Here is a 14,505-nt window from a genome sequence, read left to right as displayed (position 1 = left end):
TTCTAGAAATATTTATGTGCTGTGTGTACCATTTGCACAACGTTCGAGGCCGTGCTGAAAAGTAATGCCCCCAAATTTTTTATTTGAAAATTCTTAAAACTTTTTAAATAAAACAAACGTTATTAACATTCGACATCTTTATTCTTCGTGTCTGTATATTCATTTCCATAATGGTCAACCGGGAGTTGAACACATTTGTCTCAAAGACAGACCAGTTTGTTGATACCATCACTGTGAAATGTGAGAATTCGTGGACGGAGGCACAACCTCACCTCTGCTCGTGCCGCTTCATCGCTATTCAGGTAAAGTCCTCGAAAGTGTCCTTCTAGTTTTGGAAACCGATAAAAATCGGGTGGGGCCAAGTCGGGACTGTATGAAGGTTGATCGATGCCGTGAACCTAAAGCGTAGGATTATTGAAGATGTCGCAGCCCCAGTGTGTGGTCTGGCATCGTCATGCCGAAGAAGGTGCCGCACGTGTGGACGAACTCTTCGAATTCGAAACTCTATTACAGAATGCTGTTTCTCACGCATCGACATAGCTACATTACAGACTGCCATATTACATACTACAATTCGAAGCTCTCCAGCTGCAGAGGGCTATGAATATATAGACATGAAGAGAAAAGATATACCGAGCGTGGTGGCGCAGTGGTTAAACACTGGACTCGCATTCGGGAGGACGACGGTTCAATCCCGCGTCCGGTCATCCTGATTTAGGTTTTCCGTGATTTCCCTAAATCGCTCCAGGCAAATACCGGGATGGTTACTTTCGAAGGGCACGGCCGACTTCCTTCCGCGTCCTTCCCTAATCCGATGAGACCGATGACCTCGCTGTCTGGTCTCCTTCCCCAAAAACAACAACAACAGAAAAGATATAGAATGTTAATAACACTTTTATTTTATTTAAAGCGCTATCTACATCTACATGATTACTCTGCAATTCATATTTAAGTGCTTGGCATCGAACCACAATCATACTATCTCTCTGCCATTCCATTCCCGAACAGCGCGCGGGAAAAACGAACACCTAAACCTTTCTGTTCGAGCTCTGATTTCTCTTATTTTATTTTGATGATCATTCCTACCTACGTAGGTTGGACTCAACAAAATATTTTCGCATTCGGAAGAGAAAGTTGGTGAATGAAATTTCGTAAATAGATCTCGCCGCGACGAAAAACGTCTTTGCTTTAATGACTTCCATCCCAACTCGCGTATCATATCCGCCACACTCTCTCCCCCCTATTACGTGATAATACAAAACGAGCTGCCCTTTTTTGCACCCTTTCGATGTCCTCCGTCAATCCCACCTGGTGAGGATCCCACACCGCGCAGCAATATTCCAACAGAGGACGAACGAGTGTAGTGTAAGTTGTCTCTTTAGTGGACTCGTTGCATCTTCTAAGTGTCCTGCCAATGAAACGCAACCTTTGGATCGCCTTCCCCACAATATTATCTATGTGGTCTTTCCAACTGAAGTTGTTCGTAATTTTAGCACCTATGTACTTAGTTGAATTGACAGCCTTGAGAATTGTACTATTTATCGAGTAATCGAATTCCAACGGATTTCTTTTGGAACTCATGTGGATCACCTCACACTTTTCGTTATTTAGCGTCAACTACCACCTGCCACACCATACAGCAATCTTTTCTAAATCGCTTTGCAACTGATACTGATCTTCGGATGACCTTACTAGACGGTAAATTACAGCATCATCTGCGAACAACCTAAGAGAACTGCTCAGATTGTCACCCAGGTCATTTATATAGAACAGGAACAGCAGAGGTCCCAGGACGCTTCCCTGGGGAACACCTGATATCACTTCAATTTTACTCGATGATTTGCCGTCTATTACTACGAACTGCGACCTTCCTGACAGGAAATCACGAATCCAGTCGCACAACTGAGACGATTCCCCATAGGCCATAGAGTTTCCACGTAAAAAATCCCGATGCATTACTTTTCAGCACGCCCTCTTAGATTCGATTTTAATATCCGATTAGAACATTTTAATTTACGTACTCTTTATCTCCATTCTGACTAATTCCAGTACGTAAGTGAAGGTTCCTCATCTCATATTTTGTACATTCTGAAACACCGTTTGTATTAGGCTATCATGTAACGTGCTCCATTACAACATCTGTAATACTGCATGTATGAATTTTGTGTGTGTGTGTGTGTGTGTGTGTGAATGTATGTTTTGATGATGATTATGAGAGAAGGAAGAAGGTGAATCCCGGTGCTAGCACATAGCTTATTCCTCGTGAATAGCACCAAGGGGGTCGTCATGCTTAACGTCCCCATCCGACGAGCGGCTCACCCTCAACCGTGTCACGTGTCACATGCCCTCTATTCGTAAGACATTGCGGACAAGTCTGGTACTAGGCGCATTATCAGCCAAGTTTGCTGGTGGTGTTACAAACTATAACTGAAATTGTTCAACTCCGTAAAAGAAGTTAGAGTAGTCGTAATTTTCAAATCTACGCTTCAGAAGCGGTTATATGTCTGTATCCGGCATGAGCCTGGAGTCCATCTCTAGTGCGACGCGCGGAATAAAGTCATCTGTCGGCGGGCAGCGGCAGTACGAGATGCGCATACGACTTCCGGCTTTTCAGCTCTCGCGAGAAGCCTCAGTGCGAAACAAAGTGTGAGCTAAAAAACCGAGTGATGGAGAGTGTCTGCCGGTGCGCTGATTAACGAGCGACGACACGCGCGGCCGCGCCACGCCGGCGCGTTCCCGTAATAAGCATGCGCGTGCCAGCGCCGCCTTTATGAGGGATTGTGGCCGAGCGCCTGCAGCACGCATACGCAATCGGCGCGCCGCCTGCGCTGCCATTGTGTGCGTCGCCGCCGCTGCCGCCTGCCCTGTTCACGTTGGTCCTGCCGGCGCCGCGCACCACAAGCTACTACGCACCCTTCCGTTAACCAACAACGATATACTGTCTCACACGAACTTCACAACTTTTACCTGCTCAGTACCCGAACTACACAACTTGGCCGAAAATGGCATTACACCTAGCACCGAAAGTAAGCAACTAGCGGCATAATTGCGGATTTGTCTTGGTCACTCCCGACAACTTGTCAGTGACCCGTATTGCAGGATTGGCGCAACATTAAGATAGAGAAACCTATTACATTTCAACAAAACTTTTTAAAAAAGGTAAATTATTATCTTAAATAGCTTAACTCGCAGAAAGATGATGAAAAGTTCAAAAATGGTTCAAATAGCTCTAAGCACTATGGGACTTAACATCTGAGGTCATCAGTACCACAGACTTAGAACTACTTAAACGTAACTAACCTAAGCACAGCACACACATCCATGCCCGAGGCAGGATTCAAACCTGCGACCGCAGCAGCAGCGCGGTTCCGGACTGAAGCGCCTAGAACCGCTCGTCCACAGTGGGTGATGAAAAGTATTTAACCCTAGATTACTAAACCATTGTAAAATTTTCGATTGCAATAGAGTATAAAACAAGGCGCATTGTATTTAATTTAGTATGTATACCATTGGAGATATAATAAGGGTAATTAAAAACGCATAACCTACAAGTTATGTAAGGCAACGGCCTTGCCGCAGTGCATACAACGGTTCCCGTGAGATCACCGAAGTTAAGCGCTGTCGGGAGTGGTCGGAACTTGGATGGATGACCATCCAGGCCACCATGCGCTGTTGCCATTTTTCGAAGTGCACTCAGCCTAAAAAATGTTCAAATGTATGTGGAACCTTATGGGACTTAACTGCTAAGGTCATCAGTCCCTAAGCTTACACACTATTTAACCTAAATTATCCTAAGGACAAACACACACAACCATGCCCGAGGGAGGACTCGAACCTCCGCCGAGACCAGCCGCACAGTTCATGACTGCAACGCCTTACACCGCACGGCTAACCCCGCGCGACGCACTCAGCATCGTGATGCCAATTGAGGAGCTACTCGACCGAATAGTAGTGGCTTCGGTCAAGAATACCATCATAACGACCAGGAGAGCGGTGTGCTGACCCCACGCCCCTCCTATCCGCATCCTCCACTGAGAATGACACGGCGGTCGGATGGTCCTGGTAGGCAACTCGTGGCCTGAAGACGGAGTGCTTTTACAAATTATGTCTTTCTTTGAATAGAATGGGGAGTAGTGAACTTTACAATGGTTTAGTAGTAATGTGACACTCCCCCTCCCCCCTCCCACCTCCACCTAAGTGATTTAGTGTGTGTACATAAAACGATCATCAACTGCAAGTACGTATGTTCAGAAAATAAAAAGTTGGACAAAATATGGAAACATCGCGAAAAATGCATACTTGAGCATAATTGCAGATGCTAGCCAAGCCTTCAGACTGCACCTGTGCAATGTCCTCAATACGCTGCAAGTGTCAGTAGTGTTCTGTGTAGTTCGGCGTGGATGATGACGGAGCTAAGTGAATTCGAACGTGGACAAATGCTGTTGCTTCCGTAACCGAGGTAGAAGAAGCGTTTGATGCTTCTAGAAACCTCGTATCGAAGATTTATACCGCATACAGAGAAAGTTGAAAAATAGCATCCGCTAAGTCACGCCTCCCCTCATGAACCATGGACCTTGCCGTTGGTGGGGAGGCTTGCGTGCCTCAGCGATACAGATGGCCGTACCGTAGGTGCAACCACAGCGGAGGGGTATCTGTTGAGAGGCCAGACAAACATGTGGTTCCTGAAGAGGGGCAGCAGCCTTTTCAGTAGTTGCAGGGGCAACAGACTGGATTATTGACTGATCTGACCTTGTAACATTAACCAAAACGGCCTTGCTGTGCTGGTACTGCGAACGGCTGAAAGCAAGGAGAAACTACAGCCGTAATTTTTCCCGAGGACATGCAGCTTTACTATATGATTAAATGATGATGGCGTCCTCTTGGGTAAAATATTCCGGAGGTAAAATAGTCCCCCATTCGGATCTCCGGGCGGGGACTACTCAAGAGGACGTCGTTATCAGGAGAAAGAAAACTGGCATTCTACGGATCGGAGCGTGGAATGTCAGATCCCTTAATCGGGCAGGTAGGTTAGAAAATTTAAAAAGGGAAATGGATAGGTTGAAGTTAGATATAGTGGGAATTAGTGAAGTTCGGTGGCAGGAGGAACAAGACTTTTGGTCAGGTGATTACAGGGTTATAAATACAAAATCAAATAGGGGTAATGCAGGAGTAGGTTTAATAATGAATAAAAAAATAGGAGTGCGCGTTAGCTACTACAAACAGCATAGTGAACGCATTATTGTGGCCAAGATAGACACAAAGCCCATGCCTACTACAGTAGTACAAGTTTATATGCCAACTAGCTCTGCAGATGATGAAGAAATTGATGAAATGTATTACGAGATAAAAGAAATTATTCAGGTAGTGAGGGGAGACGAAAATTTAATAGTCATGGGTGACTGGAATTCGTCAGTAGGAAAAGGGAGAGAAGGAAACATAGTAGGTGAATATGGATTGGGGAGAAGAAATGAAAGAGGAAGCCGCCTTGTAGAATTTTGCACAGAGCATAACTTAATCATAGCTAACACTTGGTTCAAGAATCATGAAAGAAGGTTGTATACCTGGAAGAATCCTGGAGATACTAAAAGGTATCAGATAGATTACATAATGGTAAGACAGAGATTTAGGAACCAGGTTTTAAATTGTAAGACATTTCCAGGGGCAGATGTGGATTCTGACCACAATCTATTGGTTATGAACTGCAGATTGAAACTGAAGAAACTGCAAAAAGGCGAGAATTTAAGGAGATGGGACCTGGATAAATTGAAAGAACCAGAGGTTGTAGAGAGTTTCAGGGAGAGCATAAGGGAACAATTGACAGGAATGGGGGAAAGAAATACAGTAGAAGAAGAATGGGTAGCTCTGAGGGATGAAGTAGTGAAGGCAGCAGAGGATCAAGTAGGTAAAAAGACGAGGGCTAATAGAAATCCTTGGGTAACAGAAGAAATATTGAATTTAATTGATGAAAGGAGAAAATATAAAAATGCAGTAAATGAACCAGGCAAAAAAGAATACAAACGTCTCAAAAATGAGATCGACAGGAAGTGCAAAATGGCTAAGCAGGGATGGCTAGAGGACAAATGTAAGGATGTAGAGGCTTGTCTCACTAGGGGTAAGATAGATACTGCCTACAGGAAAATTAAAGAGACCTTTGGAGAGTAGAGAACCACTTGTATGAATATCAAGAGCTCAGATGGCAACCCAGTTCTAAGCAAAGAAGGGAAGGCAGAAAGGTGGAAGGAGTATATAGAGGGTTTATACAAGGGCGATGTACTTGAGGACAATATTATGGAAATGGAAGAGGATGTAGATGAAGATGAAATGGGAGATAAGATACTGCGTGAAGAGTTTGACAGAGCACTGAAAGACCAGAGTCGAAACAAGGCCCCCGGAGTAGACAACATTCCATTAGAACTACTGATGGCCTTGGGAGAGCCAGTCATGACAAAACTCTACCATCTGGTGAGCAAGATGTATGAGACAGGCGAAATACCCACAGACTTCAAGAAGAATATAATAATTCCAATCCCAAAGAAAGCAGGTGTTGACAGATGTGAAAATTACCGAACTATCAGTTTAATAAGTCACAGCTGCAAAATACTAACGCGAATTCTTTACAGACGAATGGAAAAACTGGTAGAAGCGGACCTCGGGGAAGATCAGTTTGGATTCCGTAGAAATGTTGGAACGCGTGAGGCAATACTAACCTTACGACTTATCTGAGAAGAAAGATTAAGAAAAGGCAAACCTACGTTTCTAGCATTTGTAGACTTAGAGAAAGCTTTTGACAATGTTGACTGGAATAATCTCTTTCAAATTCTGAAGGTGGCAGGGGTAAAATGCAGGGAGCGAAAGGCTATTTACAATTTGTACAGAAACCAGATGGCGGTTATAAGAGTCGAGGGGCATGAAAGGGAAGCAGTGGTTGGGAAAGGAGTGAGACAGAGTTGTAGCCTCTCCCCGATGTTATTCAATCTGTATATTGAGCAAGCAGTAAAGGAAACAAAAGAAAAGTTCGGAGAAGGTATTAAAATTCATGGAGAAGAAGTAAAAACTTTAAGGTTCGCCGATGACATTGTAATTCTGTCAGAGACAGCAAAGGACTTGGAAGAGCAGTTGAACGGAATGGACAGTGTCTTGAAAGGAGGATATAAGATGAACATCAACAAAAGCAAAACGAGGATAATGGAATGTAGTCGAATTAAGTCGGATGATGCTGGGGGAATTAGATTAGGAAATGAGACACTTAAAGTAGTAAAGGAGTTTTGCTATTTAGGGAGTAAAATAACTGATGATGGTCGAAGTAGAGAGGATATAAAATGTAGACTGGCAATGGCAAGGAAATCGTTTCTGAAGAAGAGAAATTTGTTAACATCGAGTATAGATTTAAGTGTCAGGAAGTCGTTTCTGAAAGTATTTGTATGGAGTGTAGCCATGTATGGAAGTGAAACATGGACGATAACCAGTTTGGACAAGAAGAGAATAGAAGCTTTCGAAATGTGGTGCTACAGAAGAATGCTGAAGATAAGGTGGGTAGATCACGTAACTAATGAGGAGGTATTGAATAGGATTGGGGAGAAGAGAAGTTTGTGGCACAACTTGACCAGAAGAAGGGATCTGTTGGTAGGACATGTTTTGAGGCATCAAGGGATCACAAATTTAGCATTGTAGGGCAGCGTGGAGGGTAAAAATCGTAGAGGGAGACCAAGAGATCAATACACTAAGCAGATTCAGAAGGATGTAGGTTGCAGTAGGTACTGGGAGATGAAGAAGCTTGCACAGGATAGAGTAGCATGAAGAGCTGCATCAAACCAGTCTCAGGACTGAAGACCACAACAACAACAACAAGTCACAACGAGAGCGCAAGTGTAAGTGATTATGATGGACGGATGCTGAAGAGGATTTTGATGAAAAATAAGACGAAAACATTTGCAAAAGTCACTACAGGTCTGAATGCCGCCCTCGCGAACCTTGTCAGCGCCGAAACAACACCTAGGGAGCTTCAGAATTTGGGAACTGGAGGGCGGGCAGCAATTCCAAAACCACCGAAGCCATAAAACCAGGACTGTGGAGCAGTGGAAGATTTGTCATTTGGTCGGATGAATCTTGTTCCACATTGTTTCCAACACCTGACCTAGCTTACATTCCAAGACTGAAACGTGACGCGGGTACGGTGATGATTCGTGGAGTCATATCGTGGTATTCCACGGGCCCCGTCGTTACTCTGTAAAGACGCATTACTGCCAAAGATTATGCGACCATTTAAGCAGATCATGTCCATCGCATGGTACAATGTCCGTTCCCCAATAGTGGGATTGTGTTCCAAGACATTGTTTGCATCGTCCAGGACCGGTTTTGTGAGAGCAAGAATGAACTGTCGCTTCTCCCCTGACAGGCACAGTCACCTGATATCAATATTACTGAGCCTTTATGGTCTACTTTGGAGAAAAGAGTGTGTGATCACTATCGACTTTAATTGTCGTTACCTAAACTTGCCACTATTTGACAGGCAGAATAGTATATGACCCTCTTGAAATCTTTACAGGACCTGTGTTTATCCATTCCGGAACGACAAAATTTGTTTTGAATGTCAACGGGTTTCCTACACCGCTTTGGGCATGGTAATGTGTTGCATTTTTGGTATTGCCATATTTTCGTCTACCTCCTGTAGTTTTAATCTCACTATAACATTAAAGGTACGTACGAAACACACCGCTAAGTACAAAATTCTTGCAAAGTTCATCACTGACGACGCAACTTGGTTTTATGGCTATGACCGTGCAGCTAAGTAGCAGTCGTCGCAATGGAAGAGTACTCCGTCACCTGGGCCAAAACAACCTTGACAAGTCAAGTGTAACACTCACAGTTGATTTATTTATATGGAGTCCGTCTCACCTAGTCAGGCGGTCAGCAAAGAATACTATCGCGATGATCTAAGGCGTTTAAAGGAGGGTATGTGTATTTTATTTGCTGACTTAATTTTGACCAAGAATTGTTTGTAAGGCGAAAATAGAAATACTTTGACTTAAAAATATAACAAATCATTTTAGTTCTCACCTACATCCTAATGGAACATAATAATAAATAACTTCCTGAAGAACAGGAAATCCCCAACAGTAAAAACTGTGACACACGAAGATAAACAACATAAACACAGCAGGTAGAATAGGGTACATATTCAAAACACAGAATTCCTGTAGCACACAAAACCAGCATTTAACTAGAGAAGGGAATAAGACATCCACTACAAATGTAGAAAATCTGTAATATGTCATTTAATCCGAAAATCAGGTATAAGGCAGACGTGGAGAAACGTCAGGACTAAAAGCATTAGAACAGATCTCAGGTTATAAAACATGATAAGTGGTTATACCAGCAATTAAAAATTGAGGAAATTATTGCAGACTCACACAACTAACATTTGACAAACATTCAAAAAGTCTTGGGCAGCAATTTACTGGAGATCTGACACACAATTAGACTATTACTGAGAAATGTCGAAAGTTGCTTAAAATATTCTGTGTTCTACCAGATATTTTTCCAATGTTAGCTGACAAATCAAGTGGAAAAACAATTTTATTCACATATATTCGTTCCCAAACAGTACTCATATAACTTACTAAATTTCGAATGTTTTATCAGTTATTCGATTTGAAATTTGTGTAGACACTTTTTATCGTCTAAATAACATTTAATACATCGATGTAACTGCATACGAGATACTGTAATAAGCAAAAGAATTCAAAAAGAAGCGACGTTGTGGCTCAAAAGGATTATCAATGCCAACCACGAGTGAAAGAATTGTTTTTCAACCACTAGTTTATTTTTAAGAAAAATATTCTTGCTTCCGTCTCGCACACCATTCTCGACCAATATTTCAGATCTGTAAACAAACATGACTCACTGAAGAGGACACAGTGGCACTGCCATACGTCTTTCCTTTTTTTTTTTTTTGTTTTTTTTTTAAAGAGTCGAATCTTTCCTAGTATATTGTCAGATTCATTTGTAAATAAAAAAATTTGCCAATGTTTTATTTTAGTCCACATTCTTAAGAATGTATTCACTTACGAGCGTCTGATGACTTAATATTAAATCTAAGCTTACCAATTTACGCGTATAATATCGGATCTCAGTTCTGTTTTCCTGATATGTTCCATGTTCACATAGGATTTTCTCGCTTTCTGTATCTAATCTAAGCAAGTCGACGGAACTTTTGGGACACGTGTGCTGTCTGGACCCGTCGTCCCAGTTTCTCTATTGAAAGCAAATAGAGAGCTTCCATTGCACGCGTCAAATGGCAGAAACGCAGTGAAAACGCGAATCTAGCAACGTACCGTGGTGAAGGAAATGATTCCAAAACTTGCAAGACAGATTTGTTTCTGGATAGGTCTACACTTGTCCAAACACTATTTTTTCTTCTTTCCTACACAGATATGTCTCCTGAAGTTACAGCATTGTCCGTGTTTTATTTTCATTTTCCTGTAATTTTATTTCTGTTAAATAAAAGAAAAAAGCTGCTGTTTACTATCTGTACACATATACTCACAGTTCTTAAGCAAAATTTTCACAAATTTGAAACAAGAAAGCCCGCCGGTGTGACCGAGTGGTTCTAGGCGCTTCAGTCTGGAACCACGCGATCGCTACGGTCGCAGGTTCGAATCCTGCCTCGGGCATGGATGCGTGTGATGTCCTTAGGTTAGTTAGGTTTAAGTAGTTCTAAGTTCTAGGGGACTTATGACCTCAAATGTTATGTCCCATAGTGCTCAGAGCCATTTGAACCATTTGAAACAAGAAAAATATTTTGTTGTATACGAAGTTAACAAATGCTGTGACTTCTGTAGCTTTGTGTTTTCTTTATTATAGCTGTTTTCCTTTTGCAGTTTTTCATCTGAAACCATACAGAACATTGCACAGAAAATTTATTTACATGGAAAATTTACGGCTGAAGACGTTAGACTGTTGTGGTTAATATTTTTTTTTCTACGTAAAAAAAGGTGTGTGTGTGTGTGTGTGTGTGTGTGTGTGTGTGTGTATGTGTGTGTGTGTGTGCGCGCGTGTGTGTGTGTTCATGGGTTTGGGTCGTCTGACAGCTCTTTGAGAACAGAAAACAGTTCCCTTGCAGAGATCTGTGTACTGTGGTTTCTCGTGGGCCTATTTGTTGCATTTCAAAATTTTTAGGTCAGTGTTGATCTTTGGTCCATATCCATAAAGAGTTTTACGAATACAAAATGGCAGTGGTCACTTTTTAGTGCTCTAATGTGTTCTGTGTACGTATATATATTCGTGTCAAAGGAATCAATTACAAGGGAATTAACAGAAATTAACAGTTGTAAAACATGTGAGTAGACAATGGAAATTAACACGTAAACATGAAAATGGACAAAGAAATATATAGTTAACTTGCTTTTGCCCAAAAGTGAGCTGCATTCGAAGTATTACAGTTATTAAACAGTTAGAAGTAATTGTACATAAATGAACATTCATAAATACACTTAAGTATAGAGTAACAGTCATTGAATTAAATTGTCTTCGCCTAGAAACGGGAAATGTCCAAGGCATTAGACCTGGCCAGCATCAACTCTTCTTCGGTGCATGATGACGGGCACAGACAGTAGTTGTGCAGGTCTGCTCCTCTCCACACTCACTCAAGTTGAGGGTCCTCTAGTGTATCCCCATTTTTCAAGAGTTCTTTTAGACCGCCCAACACCAGTTCGTTATCTGTTGAGGTACTTCCGGGTAAACCAGCTCTCAATATCATCGGGAGGTAGTTCTTCTTTAGTTTGTCTCCAGCCTAGAGGAGCAGTTTCTACTCTTTCTCCACATGTCTAGCCTTTGGTTTGTGTTGGTGTTTTTTTACACAGACCCTTGCAAAACTTTTTCTGGACTTCAACCGAGACGGTGCTGGCGAATGGCCAAGTAATGGGTGAGTGTCAGATGTCAAGGCTCTACGCCCTGCATCACGCCCGATGTCGGGCGGAGCTATTGTGGTGTCACCGCCAGACACCACACTTGCTAGGTGGTAGCCTTTACATCGGCCGCGGTCCGTTAGTATACGTCGGACCTGCGTGTCGCCACTATCAGTGATTGCAGACCGAGCGCCGCCACACGGCAGGTCTAGAGAGACTTCCTAGCACTCGCCCCAGTTGTACAGCCGACTTTGCTAGCGATGGTTCACTGACAAATTACGCTCTCATTTGCCGAGACGATAGTTAGCATAGCCTTCAGCTACGTCATTTGCTACGACCTAGCAAGGCGCCATTACCAGTTACTATTGATGCTGTAAAACATGTACCGTCAAGATCGATGTTCACCAATTATGGATTAAAGTTAAGTATTCCAGCAGCTACGTACTTTATTTGCTAGTCTCAATTACTTTACCTGTTCCAGACCTCACGCCAGCCTGCGCGAGCTTAAACGCGTGCCTTTCGGCTCCCTCCTAGTGGATTGGCTGTCTTGCCAGTCCACAACAACTATACCTGCTAGATGATACAGCTGCTCCACTTTAGTGGATCTAAGGCACCCAATGATTATGCGGCACGTCTCATTCAGAATGGTGTCCACGTACCTAACATGTCAGAAGTTATGCCAGACAGGCGTTGCATATTCGCCCGCAGAGTAGCACAACGCCAAAGCCGAAGTCCGAATAGAGACTGTCTGTGCACCCCAGTTAGATCACTTTGGTTTTCGTATTCCTTGCGGACACTTTCATTTTGGTGTTTTGACAATGCGTTTTGAACGTTACGGTCCGATCTAAGGTGACCCAAAGATACTTTGGGGAAAATGAATGTTCAAGTTGAATGCCATTCCATGGAATTTTAGTTGTTGGTTGGCCTGTCTGTTTTTTTAGGTGCGTTTTCGTAGAGTTAGGCCTTAAGTTATTATTTTTGTAGAACCGTCCTATTTCCTCCAGTGCTTCAGAAGGCTTATTTTCGATGTCATGGAAATCCTTTCCCTGGGTGGCCAATGCGAGATCATCCGCATTCAAAATGGTTCAAATGGCTCTGAGCACTATGGGACGTAACATCTGAAGTCATCACTCCCCTAGAACTTAGAGCTACCTAAACCTAACTAACCTAAGGAGGCAGGATTCGAACCTGCGACCGTAGCGGTCGCGCTGTTCCAGACTGAAGCGCCCAGAACCGCTCGGCCACACCGTCCGTCCATTCGCATACAGAAAAGTCCTGGTGTACAGCGGGAGTGGTTGACCATTCATATACATATTAAAGAGTATAGAAGCCAGAACACTGCCCTGGGGTAGCCCATTCCTCTGTAGTCTCCATCTACTGCGCCGTCCTTGAAATTCCACGAAAAATCTCCTGTTGCTAAGGAAGTTGGCTATTAATGTGGTTAAATTAGAGTCATTAGTAATGTCATAACATTTTTTAGGAGTAATTTATGGTTCACAGCGTCGTATTCACAGTGTCGTACGCAGCTGACAGGTCAGTAAAGGTCACACCGGTTATATACGTGATTCAAAACCGTCTTCAATGTACTGGGTGAGACTGAAGATCTGTGATATGCAGCTTTTTCTCGGTCTAAAACCAGTCTGTTGAGGTATGAGAGCAGATTCAATAGCTTCTGTCAAGCGGTTCAGAATCATTCTCTCCAAGATTTCACACAAATGGCAAAGAAAAGGTATGGGACGGTAGTTCTTAGGGTCACTGTTCTCTTTACCGGGTTTAAGGATAGCGATGACATGAGCTTTCCGCCAGACTTTGGGGATCCTACCAGAGCATAAGCAGTTGTTAAAAAGATCTAGAATCCATTTTAGTGTTGCAGGACCAAAACGTTTCATTTGCTCATTCCTAAGATCATCCAGCCCAGCAGCGTTTCCTGTTTTACACTTACTAATCGCCCTCTGCAGCTCTTCCGAGCGAAAAGGTCTAGACAGTAGGCAACAGAAGTACTCATGTTATTAGACTTTGCCTTGATGTTTCGGTTATCCGATTTCCCATCTAATAATAGTTGATGGGCAATATCGTTGGCTGTTATGTTTGCAAGGAGCGTCGCACTAGCAGGGCGTCTGAGAAGTTTCCAGGCTTTCTGGCTGTTCTTGCTGAAGTCAGTTTCCTCCATAAGCTTTATCCACTGATCCAACTTAGTGGCTGATATTGATACAAGTAATTGTAATCCACGAGATATTGTTTCTTCGCCAAAAGGGTCTTGCTCAAATCCTGTGTAGTAGCGATCAAGATCTGGTGCTATCTCAGGGGACAGTCCTTGTACTTATGTATTTCGAAATCCACGAGGAATGGACATCCTAGAACATTTGTTCACAGCTCTTACGAAACGATCGTATTGCTCAGGCTACGGGCTGATATGTGTCACCTCTTGATCAAGAAGAGTTGTAAACTTCTTACAGTTTGCCTTTTTAAAGGTATACCGGCGGTGAAATGGAACAGACTGTGGACTTATTGCAGGCGAGATCTGACACATGATTGGTCTATGTTGATATTTAGGGATCGGCGAGCATATTGTCTTTCTGCACAGCTGTGTGATGGTGTC

Source organism: Schistocerca piceifrons, chromosome X (genome assembly GCF_021461385.2).
Source record: "Schistocerca piceifrons isolate TAMUIC-IGC-003096 chromosome X, iqSchPice1.1, whole genome shotgun sequence".
NCBI classification, from domain to species: Eukaryota; Metazoa; Arthropoda; class Insecta; order Orthoptera; family Acrididae; genus Schistocerca; species Schistocerca piceifrons.
The sequence above is the reverse complement of the archived record's forward strand: the minus strand, read 5'-3'. Positions refer to the sequence as shown.